The sequence below is a fragment of the Glycine max genome, chromosome 14, assembly GCF_000004515.6.
Source record: "Glycine max cultivar Williams 82 chromosome 14, Glycine_max_v4.0, whole genome shotgun sequence".
Classification (NCBI taxonomy): Eukaryota; Viridiplantae; Streptophyta; class Magnoliopsida; order Fabales; family Fabaceae; genus Glycine; species Glycine max.
Genome location: NC_038250.2, coordinates 30,398,181 through 30,419,572, shown reverse-complemented (window position 1 = coordinate 30,419,572; position 21,392 = coordinate 30,398,181). Strand labels below are relative to the sequence as shown.

The following is a 21,392-nucleotide window of genomic DNA, read 5'->3' as shown; positions in this document are numbered from 1 at the left end:
AATGTCATCAGCCATCCAATGCCAAGTTTGGTCCCAAACTTGTTCAGGTTTGTTCATTGTTGCAGTCAAAAGTAACAACACAAATAGTTTTCTTATATAATGTGCTGAACCCCAGTCTTTTGCTTCTTTGATTGCCTTAATGAATTCTTTATCATCTTGCAAAAAACCCATAGCAAAACATGCTTCTTTATATGTAGGATACTAAACATTATCAATTATTCTTAAATCCTCAAATGAGGTAGGTCCTTCACAAACAGTAAGCATCATCCTCAAGTAAAATAATTCGCCTATAATTGGTGGGACTCATAGTAATCTGCCAATGGTGTAGCCTTTCTTCCTAAGGTGCCAACATCTTTTCTTCTGATTGTATAGAAACTTAGAAACAAATTCTGCATAAGTAAGATTTCTTCCTTCAACAAAATTTTGGTTGGTGTTCATCCATGAAATAAACTTTGAATCAGAGATGCTTGGCTTAGACAATACATCATCAATATCATCGTGGTCTTTGTAGAGAACACTATGTTGGCCTGGAAGATGGAAATGCAATCTTTCAACAGCAGGTTTTCTGCCATGTATTGGAAACCCAAATATTCTCCAAGTAGATTCACAGGGACATATGTATCTGTCGAGAAGATAGATGTAGTTGTTAAAACAATGATGGTCAGATAAATTAGAGATTAATTTTTAATAATACCTGCAATCTAGATATTCTTTGATCTCATCATTATGAGTGCTACCATTGTGAGTTTGATCATTATCATCATGAATTAAAACAACAATTACTCTATCATATCCCTTATTGATGTACTTAAATAAATATTTGATAGAAGTGCTTTGGTTACACCATTCAATATTGATATGTGCTTGGTATTTTATGAGCAATCTTGGATTGTAAGGTACAATATACCTGTTATCAATTATAACACCATTTTTCTTAATTGTGTGACCATTGTTTCTTCTACGGTAGACTGGAAAACCATCAGCATCTAAAACAGTATGTGGCTGGAACATTTTAGGATAGAAATGACTGCACTTACCTTCCTTCATGCATGGAGATCCAGGGTTCGAAGTTCCACATGGGCCATGAACCATATGGTTTTTTACTAATGAATGCAGTTCTGGATCATCTTGCTGTGAAGGTATCTCTGCTGATATAATTTGATCAATTTCATACGAGGATGGGTATTTGTTATCAGGATGTAAAAAAAGCAACAAATGGACATGAGGCAGCCCTCGTTTTTGAAATTCTATTGTATACATATCTGCAATTCATTAGTAAGACTGTTAATAGACAACAATTAAAGTTATTAGATATGGTTGTGTGCTTAATATTGATAGTATAAAATAACAATCTAACACATAATATAAATTCACCAAAGTTAGAATCAACTTACATGCAATAACTTTCCCTAGCATCTGATTCTTTGTCAAGTCCATAAGCATTTGTTCATACTTTAGTTTGAAGACTCTGGAGATTATGTCTGGTCTATCTGTTGCATTCAGATTCAACGGATTCAACAATCTATGGATTTCAGGCCAGTGTGGATTGCAAGTTAAAGTAATAAACAAATTTGGGAAGCCCACATGGCTACATATGGTCATACCATCAAAATAAAGTTGATCCATATAGCGGGGACTGCCAACAAAGGTTGAAGGCAAAATGACTCTTTTACCTTTATTTAGGCCTTTCGTGCTTCCATCATCCAATGACTGTTGTAAGCTGCAAAACTTGTCAACTCGAAGTTATTTTTGGTTGTTTCTGATGTAAGAAAGCCTTTCTGATTCAACCATAGTATACCCCTCAACAACAAATTGTTGGAATAGTCTCCTTGAATTCAACAAAGTTTTTGACTTATTTGATCTGCATTGTAGCCTGTAAGAAAACCACTCCCTCATTGTAAGACAATTTCTTTTCCTTTTCTTACCATCTGGTGCACTACTATGTAGGATATCAGGTCTATATCCATCTTCCCCGTAAGGAAATAGGAGAGGGTATTGTAGAGCTAGATAGCTAGAATGTAATTCATGGATCCTTTGTAATTGTCCATGCTGAGTTTCAATAATAATATCTCTTTTTGAATTTGCATCAAAATCACCTACTATTAGCGTTGTAACTTCGGGAACAGTAGGTACATTATATGTACGACCATATTTTTCACGATTAGCAATCAATTTCAACTTGATATTATCCACTTGACCATCTTCCAATCTATCTGTTGTCATCTTGAAAGTTTTTGCATGCACATTGTATTCATCCAGCATCTCACTAAGTTGTGAAACAATGTGCTCTTGAATTTGATTATGTGGACTACTGAGCAAAGTAGACAATTATATATATGATGATTGCAAGATTAGCAATACAGAATAAACAATTGAAATCTGTTTAAATGTAACATTCTTCATAAATGTTGTGCATTTATAATTGAAATTCTGATACTGAGGACAGATGTCGTACAGGATGTCACGACATCGCGCTTCAGAACATGCAGATTGTATATGACAGTATGAACAGATTAAACAAGTAAATAACACAAGAGAATTGTTAACCCAGTTCGGTGCAACGTCACCTACATCTGGGGGCTACCAAGCCAGGGAGGAAATCCACTAAAATAGTATTAGTTCGAAGATCTAACAGCCACTGTATACAACCTTCTCACCTAACCACTACCCATGCAACTTCTACCTAAGAGCCACTCTTAGATATGAGAACCCCTCTCACTCCCTCTCAATCACTCACCCGTGTTTACAAACAAATCAAAGACACACCAGAGATTGCTCTCTGAACAATAGAGATCAACTCTACACACTCAGGTCCAACACTTGATGTTAGGGTAACATCAAGGTGGCTCACAAAACACTCAAGTCACAAAACTCACAAAATAACTCTTCAATCTCTGACTTGATTAAAAACCCGTGCAGCCTTCATGTTTATATAGCAGTGTACGTATCTGGGCTGCAACAACTTGCGCTGGATAAGCTCTATCATTCTCCTGAAAAATCTGCACTTAAAGATCTAAAAGATAAAGTTTTATCTTTTAGTTTTTATCTTCAATCTCTAATCCCTGAACGAAACTATTCAAGTTTGTAATTCAATCTTTAATTATCTTTTAATTCGTTCCTAAAGATAGAGCTCCTAATCTGTTGCTGACTGCACATTAATCTGTTAAAGATATAACAGATTTATGTGTCCAGTATTTTCGGGCAGGATGTCCTGGACATTGTATCCGACATCGTGGATCCTGCAGCTTCAATTCTTCATTTGACATTTTATCTTGCCTTGTGCATTGTGCAGCCCAATCTGATTCCTTGACATAATGTTAGACATCATGTGCAGCAACTCCAGCTTTCCTTCATTGTCTAAGTGCTTATGTTTTAACAAAATTTTAGCCAATCTTTTAAAACTAAGTAAAGCTAAGCACTAACAATCTCCCCCTTTGGCAAATTTTGTCTAAAACATACTTAGACACTTCCTGAGCAGGTACGAGCAGTCATGCAAGTGGGATCAGCAACTTTCATTATCAGAGTAATCAAGCACAGCAGTATCTGTAGTGGTGACAGCAAAATTCTGCAAGTTGCAAATCTACAAGTCTTTTCCAGGATGTCAAGACATCTCACGTGACATCAGCTTTCTGCTCCCCCTGTCTCCATGCTCTTACTGCTGTGAAGTGAATATTCTGCTAGGCAGCAGTTCACTGCAGCATCTTCTATCAGCTACTAGTTTCAGTAGCTTACATCAATCATCATCAGCAGCAGCAGTATAAATACTACTCCCCCTCAAAATCATAAATCATGCATAATATCCTACTACTCCCCCTTTTTAGACAGAATTTGGCAAAAGTAGAATGCATGAAATTAATGTGCAAATATTAATTGTTCAAAGGGACATGCCCCAATAGCTAGTCATGGGGTGGCATCAGAATCATCATCATCTGATTCTGTATCCTCTGCTGCATCTTCTTCTTCCTCAGCTGCTTCTCCATCATCAACGCCATTGTCTGAGAGTCTTTTGATCAGGCGTTCCAACTCCATTTTCTTCTCTGTGTTGGCTTTGATGGTTGCCTCCAGCACCTTGCATGTGTCCTTGAGTTCAGCAATCAAATCATCCTTGGACACAGCACCTGAAGCAGCAGCTTTCCCTGATGTCGAGACAATGTCTGGGACATGTGTCCCCTCAAACAGTTTGTAATGCAGGGATAGAGGAGATTCTCTCTTCTTCACAGAGTCAATGTTGTTTAAAATATTGGGATGTTGACTCAACATAATGCCACACAATACAGTTGGGAAGGCAATGGGTAATTTGACAGCAAAAGATTCTGAATGCTTAATAGTTTGATAAAAAATATAGTTTCCAAAATTAAATTTGGACTCGGTTCCAACAACATACAGAAATTTACCCAAACCTGTGGCAACAGTGGAAGTATGATTGGTGGGTACCCAGTTGGCAGTGCCAATCCTATGCAGGATTGCATACTTCACACTTAGCTTCCCTGCAGAAAGCTTCCCTTTCTTTGGCCAATGCTGGACTTGCTTGGCAGTGATTTCCTTGGCAATTTGATGCTCAGAAACAGCAATATCCACCACTCCTTCAGTTGGTCTGCCCAGATACTTGTTGATTACAGCAGGGGAGAATCTAATACATTTTCCTCTGACAAACACTTTCTGATACTCATCACTCTTTCTGTTTGTTATGTCAGAGGGAATGTTGACAATGAATTCCCTGACTAGACTTTCATAACAATCTCCCAACTTGGTGACAGTTTTCAGCAGTCCAGTAGCCTTGATGAGGTCCATGATCTCCTTGCAATCCAAGGCATCTCTTCCCAGTTCTCTTTCTAAAGCAAGTCTGCGTTGATATACAAATTTCCACCTTTCAACATTGCCAATGGAGTGGAATGAAATGTTGTCCAATGGGGCATCAGGGACATTTCCAGGCACCTTTTTCCCTGATTTCTTGGCTCTCTTGATGTCGGGAACATCTAGTTCGACATCATCATCAGAATCAGATGAGGAAATTTCTTTCCTCTTCTTGGAAGGGATTGCAACTTTGCTCCATCTGGATGTGGTAGGAGTGATTGGTGTGCTCTTCTTCTGTGCAGTAGTTTTGATTCGTCCAGACCTAGTAATGGGGGGTTTTCCCTTTCTGCTTTGTAATCTTTCTGCAATGCCAGGTGCCAACTTTTTGGCAATGGGTTCCTCATCAGATTCTACTTCTTCTAGGTCAATGAAGTCACCTGGAGCAGGTTCTGGTGCCCTTGGTGCAGGGGTCTCCTCTGTGGCTTGATCCTCTTCCTCTGTTGATTTCTCTTCACTGGATGAAGAGAGGACTTCAGCATTTGGGGTGGAAGATTTTGGGACATCTTTATCAGCATCAGGGACAGAAGCATTTTTCAAAATGCTATTCACAAAACTGCGGATCTTCTTATCCATCTCAGTGTCTTCTTCCCTAGGGCTTGTTGCAAAGCTAGGGTTTTCAGAAATCTTCACTCCCTGTTGTCTTTTAGGGACCAGTTTCTCAGGAACAGGGCCTGGACCAGGAATCGTTTGTATGGATTGGATATTGAGTGCAGGTTGTTCTTGGTTTGATGGAGTTTTGGAGGATGATGGAGATGATGGTACAGAGGGTGAAACAGGGGATGAGGTTTCTTTTGGTGAGGTAGCCATGGAGAAGCAGAGCTTTGGGAGTGGTTTCGTGAATATCTGAGAAGAGTTGGGGAATGCTGATGAAAACGAGATTGCCACGAAAATGTAAGTTTGAATGAGGAATGTAGGAGAATGTGTGAAACGGAGGTTGAATTTGTTTTGGCCCAGTAGTGAACATGCTATTAATGTTGAGTGAGAAGTTTGAGCACGTTCAGATAGAAGTAACTGCTATAACTCCTCTAGCAGACAAATGCCCAGCTTGCCCCTCAGTTTTTCAAACTGATTTGCATCCAATGCCTTTGTGAAAATATCTGCTACTTGTTCCTCAGTGGCAACATGCTCCAGTGTGATAACTTTATCATCAACAAGATCTCTAATATAGTGATGTCTAATGTCAATGTGCTTGGTTCTGCTGTGTTGAACAGGATTTTTAGAAATATTAATAGCACTCATGTTGTCACAGTACAATGTCATGACATCTTGTTTGACATTGTACTCCTTCAGCATCTGCTTCATCCAAACTAGTTGTGAACAGCTGCTTCCTGCTGCAATATACTCTGCTTCTGCAGTAGATAGGGACACACAGTTCTGCTTCTTGCTGAACCATGAAATAGGATTGTTTCCCAAATAGAAACATCCACCAGAAGTGCTTTTTCTGTCATCTACACTTCCAGCCCAATCAGCATCACAATATCCAACCAGCATTGAATCTGAACAATGACAGTACATAATCCCATAGTCACTGGTGCCATTTACATATTTCAGAATTCTCTTTACTTGATTCAAGTGACTTATCTTGGGATTGGCTTGATATCTTGCACAAACACCTACTGCAAAGGTGATGTCAGGTCTGCTTGCTGTTAAATATAGTAAGCTCCCAATCATGCTTCTGTACAGACTTTGATCAACACTGGTGCCAGCTTCATCCTTTGACAGCTTCAAGTGAGTAGGTGCAGGTGTTCTTTTATGGCTGGCATTTTCCATCCCAAACTTCTTGACAATGTTCTTTGCATACTTGCTTTGTGAGAGGAATATGGAGTCTTCCATCTGCTTCACTTGGAGTCCCAGAAAATAAGTCAGCTCTCCAACAAGACTCATCTCAAATTCAGATTGCATCTGTTGGACAAAATGTCGAAGCATCTCATTCGACATCCCTCCAAACACAATGTCATCAACATATATCTGTGCTATCATCAAGTTTTCAGCATCTTGTTTGACAAAGAGAGTCTTGTCAATTCCTCCCTTCCTATACCCTTGCTGAGTAAGGAACTCTGTTAGCCTTTCATACCAAGCTCTTGGAGCTTGCTTCAATCCATAGAGAGCCTTCTTGAGCCTGTATACATGATCTGGATGAGTTGGATCTACAAATCCCTTTGGCTGCTCCACATAGACTTCTTCATTCAGGTATCCATTCAGAAACGCGCTCTTCACATCCATCTGGTACAGCTTGAATTTGAGGATGCAAGCTACACCAAGTAACAATCTGATGGACTCAAGTCTAGCAACAGGGGCGAAAGTTTCATCAAAGTCTACACCTTCAATCTGAGTGTAGCCTTGAGCAACAAGTCTGGCCTTGTTTCTGGTTATAACACCTTCTTCATTGGTTTTGTTCTTGAAGATCCACTTGGTGCCAATCACATTAGTTCCCTCAGGTCTAGGAACTAGCTCCCAAACTTCATTCCTTTTGAATTGCTCCAATTCTTCTTGCATAGCATTGATCCAGAACTCATCAGTCAGTGCCTCTTTCACATTCTTTGGCTCAGTTTTGGAGACAAAGCATGAATTGGAGACAATCTCAATCTCCCTTGATCTTGTAGTGACTCCTCTGTTTGGATCTCCTATAATCAGCTCCTTGGGGTGCATCTTCTGGATTCTAATGGAGGGACTCTTGTCAGGTTGATTGATGTTTGGTTCATCTGTAGCAGAATCAGAGTTTTCTGCATTTTCTGCATTTTCTGCACTTTTAGCTGTATCTGCTACATTGTCTCCCGATGTTCTGACATCGTCTTCGACATCCTTCTTTCTTGCTGGAGTTAGATCATCAACAACCACATTGATGGATTCCATCACAGTTCTGGTTCTGGAATTGAATACTCTATATGCTCTGCTGTTTGTAGAGTATCCCAAGAATATTCCTGCATCACTCTTGGGATCCATCTTTCTCCTTTGCTCTCTATCTGCCAAAATGTAACATGGACTTCCAAAGATGTGGAAGTGCTTGACAGTTGGCTTCCTCCCTTTCCAGATTTCATACAGTGTGGTTGGAGTTCCTCTTCTAAGTGTGACTCTGTTGTGGATATAGCATGCTGTGTTCATGGCTTCAGCCCAGAGATTATAGGGAAGTTCTTTGGCATGAAGCATGACCCTAGCAGCTTCTTGCAAAGTCCTGTTTTTCCTTTCAACTATGCCATTTTGTTGTGGTGTGATGGCTGCAGAGAACTCATGAGTGATGCCTTCAGATGTGCAGAATTCAGTAAACTTGCTGTTTTCAAACTCTCTGCCATGGTCACTCCTAATTCTCTTGATGACACAGTCTTTTTCTCTTTGAAGTCTTAGACTCAACTCTTTGAATACTTCAAAGGTGTCTGATTTCTCTCTGATAAAGTTGACCCAGGTAAATCTGGAGAAATCATCCACAACAACATAGGCATACCTCTTTCCTCCAAGGCTTTCAACTTGCATAGGCCCCATCAAGTCCATGTGAAGTAGTTCCAGCACCCTGGAAGTGGTCTGATGTTGAAGCTTCTGGTGGGACATCTTGACTTGCTTTCCAATCTGACATTCACCACAGATTCTGCCTTCTTCTATTTTCAGATTGGGAATGCCTCTAACAGCACCTTTGTCAATGATTTTCTTCATGCCTCTTAAGTGCAGATGTCCAAATCTTTGATGCCATATTTTGACTTCATCTTCTTTGGAGGATAGACATGTGGAGGAGTAACTGGTTTCTTGAGGTGTCCATAGGTAACAGTTGTCCTTTGATCTGCTGCCCTTCATTAGAACTTCACTCTTCTCATTTGTCACCAAGCATTCTGACTTTGTGAAGTTTACATTGAATCCTTCATCACACAACTGACTGATGCTGATCAAGTTTGCAGTCAGTTCCTTCACCAGCAGTACTTTGTTCAGACTAGAAAGTCCATCATGGACTAGCTTTCCCATTCCAGTGATCTTTCCTTTAGAGCCATCTCCAAATGTAACATAGCTAGTGGAGCAAGGTTCAATGTTCACCAGGAATTCTTTAACTCCTGTCATGTGTCTGGAACAGCCGCTATCTAGGTACCAATCTTCCTTAGCTGATGCTCTAAGTGAAGTATGAACAACAAGACTAACAATCTTGTGTTTTGGAACCCACATCATCTTCCTTCCGCTGCTGCTACTTTGAGTTCCATGATGTGGATGGCCATGTAGATGATAGCAAAAGGGCTTTATGTGACCATACTTGCCACAGTAGTGACACCTCCACTTCTTTCTTTTGCTCTTTTTCTGCTGCGTTCCATGATGTCGAGACCGATGTTGTGACATCGTGGCTCCAGTGCTGTTTTTGGCAGGAACAAATTCTGTCATGGTTGTTCTGCCAGCAGATTTATGATTAAATCCAAGTCCTCTCTGGTTTCCAACATTCTTCCCAAGCTGTAGCACCTCATCAAGCATATCTGAGCCTTTATTCAGCATCTTTATTGATTTTGTCATGTTTTCCAGTTTAGAGTTCAGAAAATCAATTTCTCCTTTAAGCTCAGAGATCTCCTCTTCATGTGCCTCCTTCTCAGCCTCCAGATTTGCAATGATCTTCTTCAGTTGAGCTTCTTGCTGAAGAATCTTCTCACTTTTGATGCATAGTTCTCTATAGGATATAGCAAGCTCATCAAAAGTGATTTCAATATCAATATCACTTGAATCTTCATCAGATTCAAATCTCCCAGTGAGTGCATTCACATCTCTGTCAGAATCACTTTCTTGTTCACTCTCTGTATCATCAGACCAACATACAGAAAGTCCTTTCCTCTGCTTCTTGAGATGGGTGGGACATTCAGCTTTGATGTGTCCATAGCCTTCACACCCATGGCATTGAATTCCTTTGCTGTGACTGGGCTTTTCATCTGACTTCTTCTGGTATTCACTACCTTTCCTGATGTCGAAAGGGATGTTCCGGACATGTGGTTTCTGCCTCCTGTCCATTCTTTTCAGCACTTTGTTGAACTGTTTTCCAAGGAGCACAACTGCGTTAGTCAGACCTTCATCAGTATCCAGGTCATACTCATCTTCTTCTCCTTCATCATTGGACACGAACGCCAGGTTCTTGCTCTTCTTTTCAGTCCTATCCGAGAGTCCTAGCTCAAAGGTTTGAAGGGAACCAATGAGTTCATCTACTCTCATGTTGCAAATGTCTTGGGCCTCCTCTATTGCAGTGACTTTCATGTCAAATCTCTTAGGCAAAGATCTGAGGATCTTTCTCACCAGCTTTTCATCTGTCATCCTTTCTCCCAAGGCAGTGCAAGCATTGGCAATTTCAAGAATGTTCATGTGGAAGTCATGAATGCATTCTTCCTCCTTCATCTTCAGATTTTCGAATTTTGTAGCCAATAGTTGCAATCTGGACATCTTCACTTTGGAGGTTCCTTCATGAGTGGTTTTCAGAATCTCCCATGCATCCTTGGCAACTGTGCATGTGTTGATCAATCTGAAGATATTCTTGTCAACTCCATTGAATAGGGCATTCAAGGCTTTGGAGTTTCCAAGTGCCAATTCGTCTTCTTCTTTTGTCCAGTCTTCTTCTGGCTTTAATTCATCAGTGAGCTTTCCTTTTGTGTTCAGCATCTTGGGATGTTCCCAGCCTTTGATGACAGCTTTCCAGGTTCTGCTATCCAGTGATTTGAGGAAGGCCACCATCCTTGCTTTCCAGTATTCATAGTTGGTTCCATCCAGAATTGGTGGTCTGTTCACTGGTCCTCCTTCTTTCTCCATGTTCATCAGAATTTATCTCCCTAGATCTCACTCAATGATTTAGAGTGCCTGCTCTGATACCAATTGAAATTCTGATACTGAGGACAGATGTCGTACAGGATGTCACGACATCGCGCTTCAGAACATGCAGATTGTATATGACAGTATGAACAGATTAAACAAGTAAATAACACAAGAGAATTGTTAACCCAGTTCGGTGCAACGTCACCTACATCTGGGGGCTACCAAGCCAGGGAGGAAATCCACTAAAATAGTATTAGTTCGAAGATCTAACAGCCACTGTATACAACCTTCTCACCTAACCACTACCCATGCAACTTCTACCTAAGAGCCACTCTTAGATATGAGAACCCCTCTCACTCCCTCTCAATCACTCACCCGTGTTTACAAACAAATCAAAGACACACCAGAGATTGCTCTCTGAACAATAGAGATCAACTCTACACACTCAGGTCCAACACTTGATGTTAGGGTAACATCAAGGTGGCTCACAAAACACTCAAGTCACAAAACTCACAAAATAACTCTTCAATCTCTGACTTGATTAAAAACCCGTGCAGCCTTCATGTTTATATAGCAGTGTACGTATCTGGGCTGCAACAACTTGCGCTGGATAAGCTCTATCATTCTCCTGAAAAATCTGCACTTAAAGATCTAAAAGATAAAGTTTTATCTTTTAGTTTTTATCTTCAATCTCTAATCCCTGAACGAAACTATTCAAGTTTGTAATTCAATCTTTAATTATCTTTTAATTCGTTCCTAAAGATAGAGCTCCTAATCTGTTGCTGACTGCACATTAATCTGTTAAAGATATAACAGATTTATGTGTCCAGTATTTTCGGGCAGGATGTCCTGGACATTGTATCCGACATCGTGGATCCTGCAGCTTCAATTCTTCATTTGACATTTTATCTTGCCTTGTGCATTGTGCAGCCCAATCTGATTCCTTGACATAATGTTAGACATCATGTGCAGCAACTCCAGCTTTCCTTCATTGTCTAAGTGCTTATGTTTTAACAAAATTTTAGCCAATCTTTTAAAACTAAGTAAAGCTAAGCACTAACAATAATAATAACAATGAAAGAGTAACTACCTTATTGCATTAATCCTATTCTGCACTTCATTTTCTGTGTCAAAGATATACAATTGTGCAAATTTAGGTTCTTTCCCAGGCATTGGTAACATGCTACCTATTCTATGACATGGTTGACCTTGAATTCTTATTGTAGGAGGTCCTCTTGAATGATTAATTGATTTGTCAAACTTAATACCAGTAGAAGTAAAGGCAAACATCATGTTATATGTCCTTATGTTCTGTTGGTAATTTTTACTATCAGATGTATCATGATTATACAAAAGTTGGTAGAGATATTTAGGTGGATTTTGTAACAATGGAAGTTCAACTTTGCCACCTCCACAACATAAGCTGAATCTTGGATTTGTAGTTCTTTCACGTTTTGAGATTCTTTCATCATACCACATATTTGCATTATAGTGGCTATATTGCATGAGTTGGTCACCAAGATCAGAATACCCTGAAATTGTTTAATGACATATGGCAAAATGATGTTGGCTATTGAAAATGTTTTAGGAAAACATGTAAATTGGAACACGATAAACAAAAGCAGTTTTGTACAGTGCAAGGCATTCGAGGCTAAGCTAATAACATAGTGTTTATGAATATTAATTGTTACCTTCTCTATTAATTGCAGGCTCATTAGCTGAAGACATATAGTTTTGATTTTCAGGTGAAGAAACTGAAGCAGAGCCTATGAAAATTGCATTTAGATCAGATTATAGGATGATAATCTTGAGATTTAATTTGATAAAGCAGATTTTGATTGGTACCTTGTGTTGATTCAAAACTCTCATCCTCTGATGAATCAGGAATATTAGCTAAAAAAGTGAATTAAATCTAAGTTTAGTGGAATCTATTTAATGTGGAATGGATTCCCATAATATTGAATGCAGCTTACAGCTTGGTTGTCTTTGTGTGAAAAAAATGTGGATATTGTATTATTAAATCAATAAACTAATTACAATTATTAATTGTAATTTGGAAGATAATATTTTGAATTGCTTACAATCAATATTCTGAGCCTGATCATTAACTTTGTGCTACCTGATACCTTTTTTCTTTATCCTGGCTTGTGCTGGATCACTATAATTTGCATTTTAATGGTTATCCATGTTCTTGATGCTTGTTGTTAATCTTGACTGAGCTATAAATTTTTTAGTGATTTCTTGTTGGAATGTTACAATATATGGTAAATTAAAACTTCAGAAGTCCATGGACATGCAGAAAAGAAATGCTATTCCCACTCAGACCAAGACATAACTTGATTGTTGACTAAAATGATCAATGTTGACAGCTAGTTAAATGGACCATACTTTCATAAAAATGATTAGACATGCATGTATAGCCATGATTATAGCCATGGTTTTGGCGGTTGCATTAAAACATGAAAAGTAAGTAATAAACAGTAAGCATAAGGAAAAATACTAAAATTATGAATGTTGACAGCTAATTAAATGGACCATACTTTGATAAAAATGATTAGACATGCATTTATAGCCATTGTTATACTCATGCTTTGGTAGCATCGATAAGAAATCTGATATGGAAAATGTTATGGATGGAAGAAGTAGGATGTCAACCTAAGGAGAAATTGTTTTTTTTACTTGTGTTATTAATCGTACATCATATTGAGAGATATGATGAAAGATGGAGAAAATTTATAAAATATTCGATTCTGCATTTGTCAAAGTTAGATCAAGGCAAAAATGCCATCTAAAATAACAAATGATGCTAAACGATGATTTATAATAAATAAGTAGTTTATTACATATCATTGATGATCCAAGATCATGTTTTTGAAGACTCGAAAGCTGATACTTTTGTCTTGGTGTGTATATTCTGTTGTTAGAAAATTAATCAGATATGAATGCTGGTTTAGCTGTCATGGTGATCGATATTTCGTGGTAATTATTTCTAACATTTAGTTTGTTTCCTGTGCATACTTTGTGCTGAGACAATTAAGGATGTACACCTTAAAATCAAATGCTTTAATGGCCCCCCTAAAACTTTGATTGAAATTTAAGTTATCATCATTGTGAAGAACATGTTTTCTGAATTTTCTGTCTAGCAATCTGTGATTTGTATTTCCAAATCTTACTTGTTCTATCTCTCGCGATATATTTGAATTCATAACATTTGCATATGTATTGTATGAACTTTGAGAATTTGTGGAGTTTCTTGAAACATCCCTTTATAACCATTTATATAACCATGTTTTGTCGATATTTATTTTAACAATTGAACAAATAAGGATTTTGAAATATAGTGCAATAGTTAAGGTGAGATCGCATAAACAACAAAACTAAAATACCACAATACTTGGATACAAAATAAGGTTCAAATTTAACAAAAGGTGTGATCAAAGTTTTAAAGGAACACCACGACAACAAAATTAAAGGTAGGAGCCAATTTACAATATGCAAATAGCAGGGCAAAAAACATTGTTCAGCACAACTTGTAAGCAACCAAATGTACTAAATTGTGCCATGTTTTTTTAATTTATTGGATGAAAGCTGTGCAGGTGAAATTTGAGATCTCCCTGCTTCATCATCACAATCTTGAAATGCCTGCCGCTTTGTAGGTGTCAATGGGAGCCCAAGCAGTGGATCATGGTCTACTGTCACAGACACGGATTGCTGGATAAAACAAATAGCAATGAATAAGTTGAATACTAAGTTCAAAGTCATGAAGTGTCAAAATGGAAGAGTTGCAAGAAAGATCATATTAAAAAATGAGGGTCATGATCAAAACTCACAGATTGATGTTGGGTAGAATGATTGGAATCAAAGGCTAGGATATTGATTTTTGAAGATGTCTGAATAAGACATACATTGATGGCAACACAACCCATGCAAAACAAATAAGTATGGATAGAATACATAGTTTTGACAATAGTTAATCTCAAATAACTTGCATTGAACAGTACCTCAGCATCAACTAGCATATCCATCACAACATTTATTAAGCTTGAGTCAGTTGAACATTTCAAAACAACAGAATTCCTGAACTTGGGTTGCACCTTTATCTTAAAAGCAAGTTCATAACCCAGCAGCTTATCAAGTGCTTGGGGTCAAGCATTTAAATCAACATCACCATCCTTGTGGAAAGAGAATAATTGTATTACACAAACAAAAAATAACATATCAAAGATAAAGAGTTACTTTTGAATCCAAAAACGTACTTCAATTCTAAGCTTATTAACTGCATCAGCTGATTGACCAATTAATTCATTGCATTCACGGTCCCAAAGCAGGAATTTTGTGCTTTCATCTTCGTGGTTGATCATCACATCAAGCCTATACTTGATACCATATGTACCAACAGTGTAAAAATGATGAAGGTATGAAGAATACACAACATTTTAAAAGATCGCAATGACCTAAGCACAGCTTCCTTATTGTATTTGCTGCATGCACATGTGAAGGGCGCCATCTCCGCATCACTTTTTTTATGGCACTTAATGCAAGCTGTATAGCACCATGAATGATTGTCCATAACAATCCTAGTAATTGTGCCAACAGTTACACAAACAATTTCCTGTGTGAAACAACATACACATCAAATGCTGAAAAAACTTGGGATGGTGGGGGGTAAAGAATTAAGATCTATAAGATGATTACTTCAGAGATGGTGTTAATTTCAGCAATAGTCTTTGCCTCAGCCTTTTCCAAAGAATGATTCCTTTGATGATAATTAGATAGAACCTGAAATCTGTGTACTGCCTTCACCATGGGTCAATAAATTGAAGATAAGGATATACCCTGAGCTTCCTTTATTCTACCATGGGTCAATAGAACTGTAATTGGGACATGACCTTCATGATCATCTAAGAACTTTAAAAACTACAAGCAATAATCATCCCACAAAGTGCAAGATAGCAATTGCTGGCTATCTTGAAACAAATAGTTATGAGACAACCAGTTAATAATAATGTAATCATACCCACAACTTGACAAAGCATATGACACAAATTGTTACCAACTATCGAACTTTACCTTAAGTCCTTTAGTTTAAAGACTACCCTTCTACCTTTTCCTGAAACATGGCAAAAGACAACCTCCTCCACAACACCAATAACTTCTAAAGCAAGTAGAAAAATCAAGGAATGTTATTTATTCCAAAAAGAGCAGAACTTTGAAAATAAACTCAATTGTAAAAATATAAGTTAACATACCAACCAATAGCCCAGGTTCAAACTGGCCAACCACAACATCCGCAAATCTAGCAAACCTGTATTTTCTAAAAGGGAGGTCCTCTAGAACACACTGCCTTACAACAGTAACCCCAATAAACACCAATTTAAATTGGTGATCATAGACTCTGTACTGACCATTGTTTTTTAGCACTTTAAAATTATGCATCACATAAGTACAATTTTCCTTCAAGTCCATCTTCCAAGACTTCAGTTGGTCTTGTTTACAAACAGCGTGGATCTCATCACCCTGGATTGCGTTAAAGTTACAACACAATGGCCTGAACAATAAGTAATAAATCTAGAAAAAAAAAACAAAAAATTGAAGCATACATCGGAGTCCACAAAAACCATCTCAGCTTGCTCAGATTTGTTAGGCGTCCCAATAAACCATAGATCAGTGATCCTCATACTAAGTTTAAGAGTTTCTTTTGATCCATCGATGTTTTTTATCTTGTCTGGAGAACGTGCCATAATACTGGAAAAAAATGCAACAATGCCGTTACCCGGTAGTTGGTTTTTCGTAGATAATCTTGCAAGGAAGAAGTTAACAACAAAACCACCATGAAAAGAGAAACACGATAAGGTAACAAAAAATCCAAAACCTCGTTTGACACAGAAAAATGAAAAGCTAACATGCATGTAAGAAAACACACATGAAAACACACCAGAACAGAACAGCAGAAGTAGCATGAACACACAAACACGATAAGCTAACATGCAAACCAAACCTCGTCCAACACAGGAAAATGAAAAAATAACATGCATGTAACAAAACAAACATGAAAACAGCACCGAAACAAAAGCCAAAAAGCGAAAAGGTAACATGCATGTAAGAAAAGAGAAGACAAAAAATGATAAGCTAACATGCAATGTAAGAAAACATACATCAAAACAGCATGAAAGAGAACCCAAACCTGGTCTGTATGTGGAAAGATGAAAAGCAAAAAAACCAAACTGAAGCAAAATGGAAGAGATTTTTAAAAAACCACGTAAAGAAGCAAACGGTAGCACATGCACAATCTGGAAAATCAAACACGTGTAAAAGGCACAATTTGGAAAATCAGACACGTGTAAGAAGCAGGAGAGTGAGAAATGAAAGGGCTAAAAGACCAAAAAACCAAGGAAATGGACAGGTGTCACAATCTTAGATAGGGGCATTTTAGAATTTTCCAGACACTTCTCTTTTATAGATAGTATATAGATGATATGAGCAAAACAAAAACAGAATGTAGTTGGACAACTCAATACTATTGTAGTAACCATTAGCTATAATGCATAATTGTTTGTGTTATTTTCTTTCCCTTGGAAGCTAGTACTCACAATATTGTGATTTAATTTTGCATTACTTTTTTATTTGAGTTGTTAGTTTTTGTTGCAGAGAAATTTGAACCCATAATCACTATACCAACATTATATCTCCAATTTTGCGTTACTTATAAGTATAATTTGTTAAGTTCCTAACATTCTGCTAGATGGTTTTCCCTTAATATGTAAATGTATATGTAAATGTAGTTTTCCTATGTTTGTTTTGTTTTAAAATATCTGACTCCTATATATGTTTGATGGACAGGGATGTGGAGGTATCACCATAAAGAAAACTAGTCAAGCATTAGTTAAGTTCCAATGATTACTTAATCCATCATGCTTTATTTTAATTAATTAATTAATTTAGGATTCTATTTTAATAAATATTATGTTTACTATGTATATTATATAATATAATATTATTTCTACTCTTTTTTATAAGAAACAAGTTATAATGTATTTTACATTATAATTTGTTTCTTTTAAAATAGGAACAAAAATATGGTGTAAATTACTATGGGAAGAAAAGCATGGTGTTAAATATTGTTGTGTTATTTTCTTCTACAGTTACTATGGGAAAATAACATGGTGTAAATGTAATTAACATAAATATGGTAAACCTTTGTGTATTTATGTTGATGTTATGAAATAGGCAAAGGCAGTTGCAAAGGTGTATTGGGAAGATCCAAGGGAGAAGTTGTGTAATGCTGTAGAAGATCTTCACTTGGGCTCTTTTGGACACACTGAACAGGATGTTCATATTGTAAGAACTAGTACTCCATGTCTGAACCTATCTCACACTGAACATTTAAATTGTATATTTTAAAATTTGTGGCACTGTTGGATTTGTGTTTAACGTCAAGATTGTCTATTACCTTCATACAGTCCATACTATTGCAGGCTATTTATGTTTAATAAGTATTCATTTCATGTTTCCTGTCAATGCGGTTAATGGAGGACTTTCTTGATCTTTACTAGAAGAAGCTTTAGTAGATGGTGAGAATCTACGACGGTTCGTAGTAGACCGATGTACAATGGCGAGGTAAACTAAGACGGTTATTAAAGAACGTCTTAATATACTTGACTTTCTATGACAGTTATAGAATAACAGTTGTACATAAGTTGTTAATGCTTGCACATACGACGACGATTTTTCCAAATAACTGTCTTAGTTTCAGACGACATTCTACATCGGTTCAGTAAAAATTGTCGTAGAATACGTAATAAAATAGCAACATTCTAAGACGATTATTTAGATAACCGTCTTAGTTTTTGCAACCTTTCTAAGACGGTTATAAAGTAAACGTCGTAGAAAGTTCAGTTTACAACGACGATTTTTTAGAATCGACGTAGTATTTTTTTGGTATTTTACGACACTCATTTTTATGACGATTCAAAACCATTGTAAAATGCCTGATTTAACCATCGTAAAAAGTCTTTTTTCCAGTAGTGCCAACATCGTCTTCAGACTCCTAGCCCCTACAGGTTATTGGTCAGAAACCAGTGTCGTGCCCCCTTTGCTTTCTAGATTCCAAGATTGACGACTCTACATCCCCACCAACCCGATTGGTTCTTACTCAATGGATGGGGCAACCTCCGGAAGACACCACCTGGGAACCATGGCTCGAACTGCGCGACGCTTACCACCTTGAGGACAAGGTGGTGTTTTGGGATGGGAGTATTGATAGAGATCCACAGGATCCCAACATAGCAAGGCCCAGAAGGGTAGTCACTAAACCAAAATACCTGAGTGATTATGTAACCTAACAATGGCTGTATGACAGAAACAACATGTAAGGAAGACGCACGCACGATGTAGCCAAAGAGCACGTGTAGGTAGTTAAATAATAACACGTGTAGTTAGTTGAGGTTGTTAGAAGTTAGTTACTCCGTTAGAGTTAGTTAAATCGATTAAGGGTCGTTATGCATGTAATAACTCGCAGTATATAAGATACTGCATGAACATGAATAAGGTGATGCAAAATACTTGTTTCGATCAACCCATTCTCAAGAGGTGCCTTGCCTCGAATTAAGGCAATCATCTTCTCTTCCTCATTGCTAACAGAAAACTTACATTTACTTTTCCCAAAGAAATTGAATGTTGGTATAAATATTTTTTGGTGGGGGTATATACTATGTACTCATTTAGGGGTTTTGTTTGTTTCAATATAAAACTTTGTAACACGTACAAGGTACCCCTTGTACCTTATTAATGAAATCTTTAATTTGCTGAGAAAAAAAATGCAAGTTGTCCACTACTACAAAATCAACTTTCTACATCGGTTAAAAGTGTTGGATCAAGTGGCCTCGAATAATTAAGAAGGGGAGGTTGAATTAATTATTAATGAAACTTTAGTAATTAAAAAATTTACCCTTCTTAGGCTTTTACTATAATGATAAGAAAGTGAATAACAGAAATAGAAACTTAACCAAAAGTAAAAGTGATAATTAAAATGCACAGCGGAAATTAAAGAGTGTAGGGAAGAAGAAGACAAACACAAGAGTTTTATACTGGTTCGGCAACAACCCGTGCCTACATCCAGTCCCCAAGCGACCTGCGGTCCTTGAGATTTCTTTTCAACCTTGTAAAATCCTTTACAAGCAAAGATCCACAAGGGATGTACCCTCCCTTGTTCTCTTTGAACAATCTAGTGGATGTACCCTCCACTAGAACTGATCCACAAGAGATGTACCCTCTCTTGTTCTTAGTTACAACAACCCAATTTGATGTACCCTCTACTTGTACCAGAAAGGATGTACCCTCTAATGTGTTAAGACAAAGTTCTCAGGCGGTTAATCCTTTGAAACTTTGTGAAGGGGAAACAAAAGAATTCTCAGGCGGTTAGTCCTTTGAAATCTTTTGTTTTAGGGAAAGGGAAGAATCAAAAGAATTCTTAGATTGTGTCATTTTGAATTCTTTGACAAGGGAGAAGGGAGACACAAAAGAATTCAGGCAGTTAGTCCTTCGTTCTTTTGGAAAAGGGAGAAGAGAGACAAAAAAAGAATTCAGGAGATTAGTCCTTGGCGAATTCTTTTTGGCAAAGAGAGAAGGGAATGAAAAAGATGAATAACACACTTTTGTTTTCAAGGTTTGGAAAACCAAAAAATTTTAGAAAGCTTTTGGCAAAGGAAGAAGAAGAAGAAATTCAAGAAGATGCTTAAAGAGATTCAAAGGTTGTAAAGGATTGTAAATAATTGTTTAAAAAGTGATAGAAATGCAAGTCAAGGTCTTGCTTTTATAGACTCTTCAAGTTTGGTCAAGAAAACCATTAGAAGAGTTATAACCTTTAGAAAAACTTGAAAACCATTGGAAGAATTACATCTTTTGATTTTTATTCAAAACTTATCACTGGTAATCAATTAACAAATCATTATAATCGATTACACAAAGCATTTTTGTGAAAGGATGTGACTCTTCACAATTGAATTTGAATTTCAACGTTCAAACACACTGGTGATTGATTACCAAAATCTTGTAGATTACACCATTTTGAAATTAATTGGAACGTCGTAAATTCAGTTTGAAAGCTTTTGAAAACAAACTTTGCTACTGGTAATCGATTACAGTAAACTGGTAATCGATTACCAGAGAGTAAAAACTCTTTGGTAAAAGCTTTTGTGAAAACTTCATGTGCTACTCAATGTTTTGAAAAAATTTTTAGTACTTATCTTGATTGAGTCTTTTCTTGATTCTTGAATCTTGATCTTGATTATTCTTGATTCTTGAAACTTGAAACTTGATTCTTGAATCTTGAAATCAAATTTCTCTTAATTCTTGAATTGTTCTTGACTCAATCTTGAAATCATTCTCTTGGGCTTTTTGTCATCATCTTTGTTATCATCAAAACACCTTGAATCAATCTTGATTCATGACTCAATCTTGATTCAATCATGAAGCTTGCTTCTACAAAAAGCGCCTTTCTACATTGGTTATCACGCGTCATTGTAGCCGGCGACGTTGAAACACCCGTGATTTTCTACATCGGTTGTCCGACCGTCTTAGAATGGCGCGGTTCAAAGACGGGTCTCAAAGCAAACCCGTATTAGAATTCTGACCATTCTACATTGGTTGTCTTAATAATCGATGTAGAATGTATGGAATTCTACATCGGTCTTTGCCATGAAACGTCATAGAAAGCTACCTATGGTCAAGCATTCTACATCGGTTGTCTTAATAACTGATGTAGAATGTCTGGAATTCTACATCGG

General features: G+C 37.3%; 1 pseudogene; it reads right to left on the bottom strand.

Moving 5' to 3' along the window:
* Positions 1-303: 303 nt before the first annotated feature.
* Positions 304-16,349, bottom strand: LOC112999347 (uncharacterized; annotated as a pseudogene).
* Between the last annotated feature and the right edge of the window lie 5,043 nt (positions 16,350-21,392).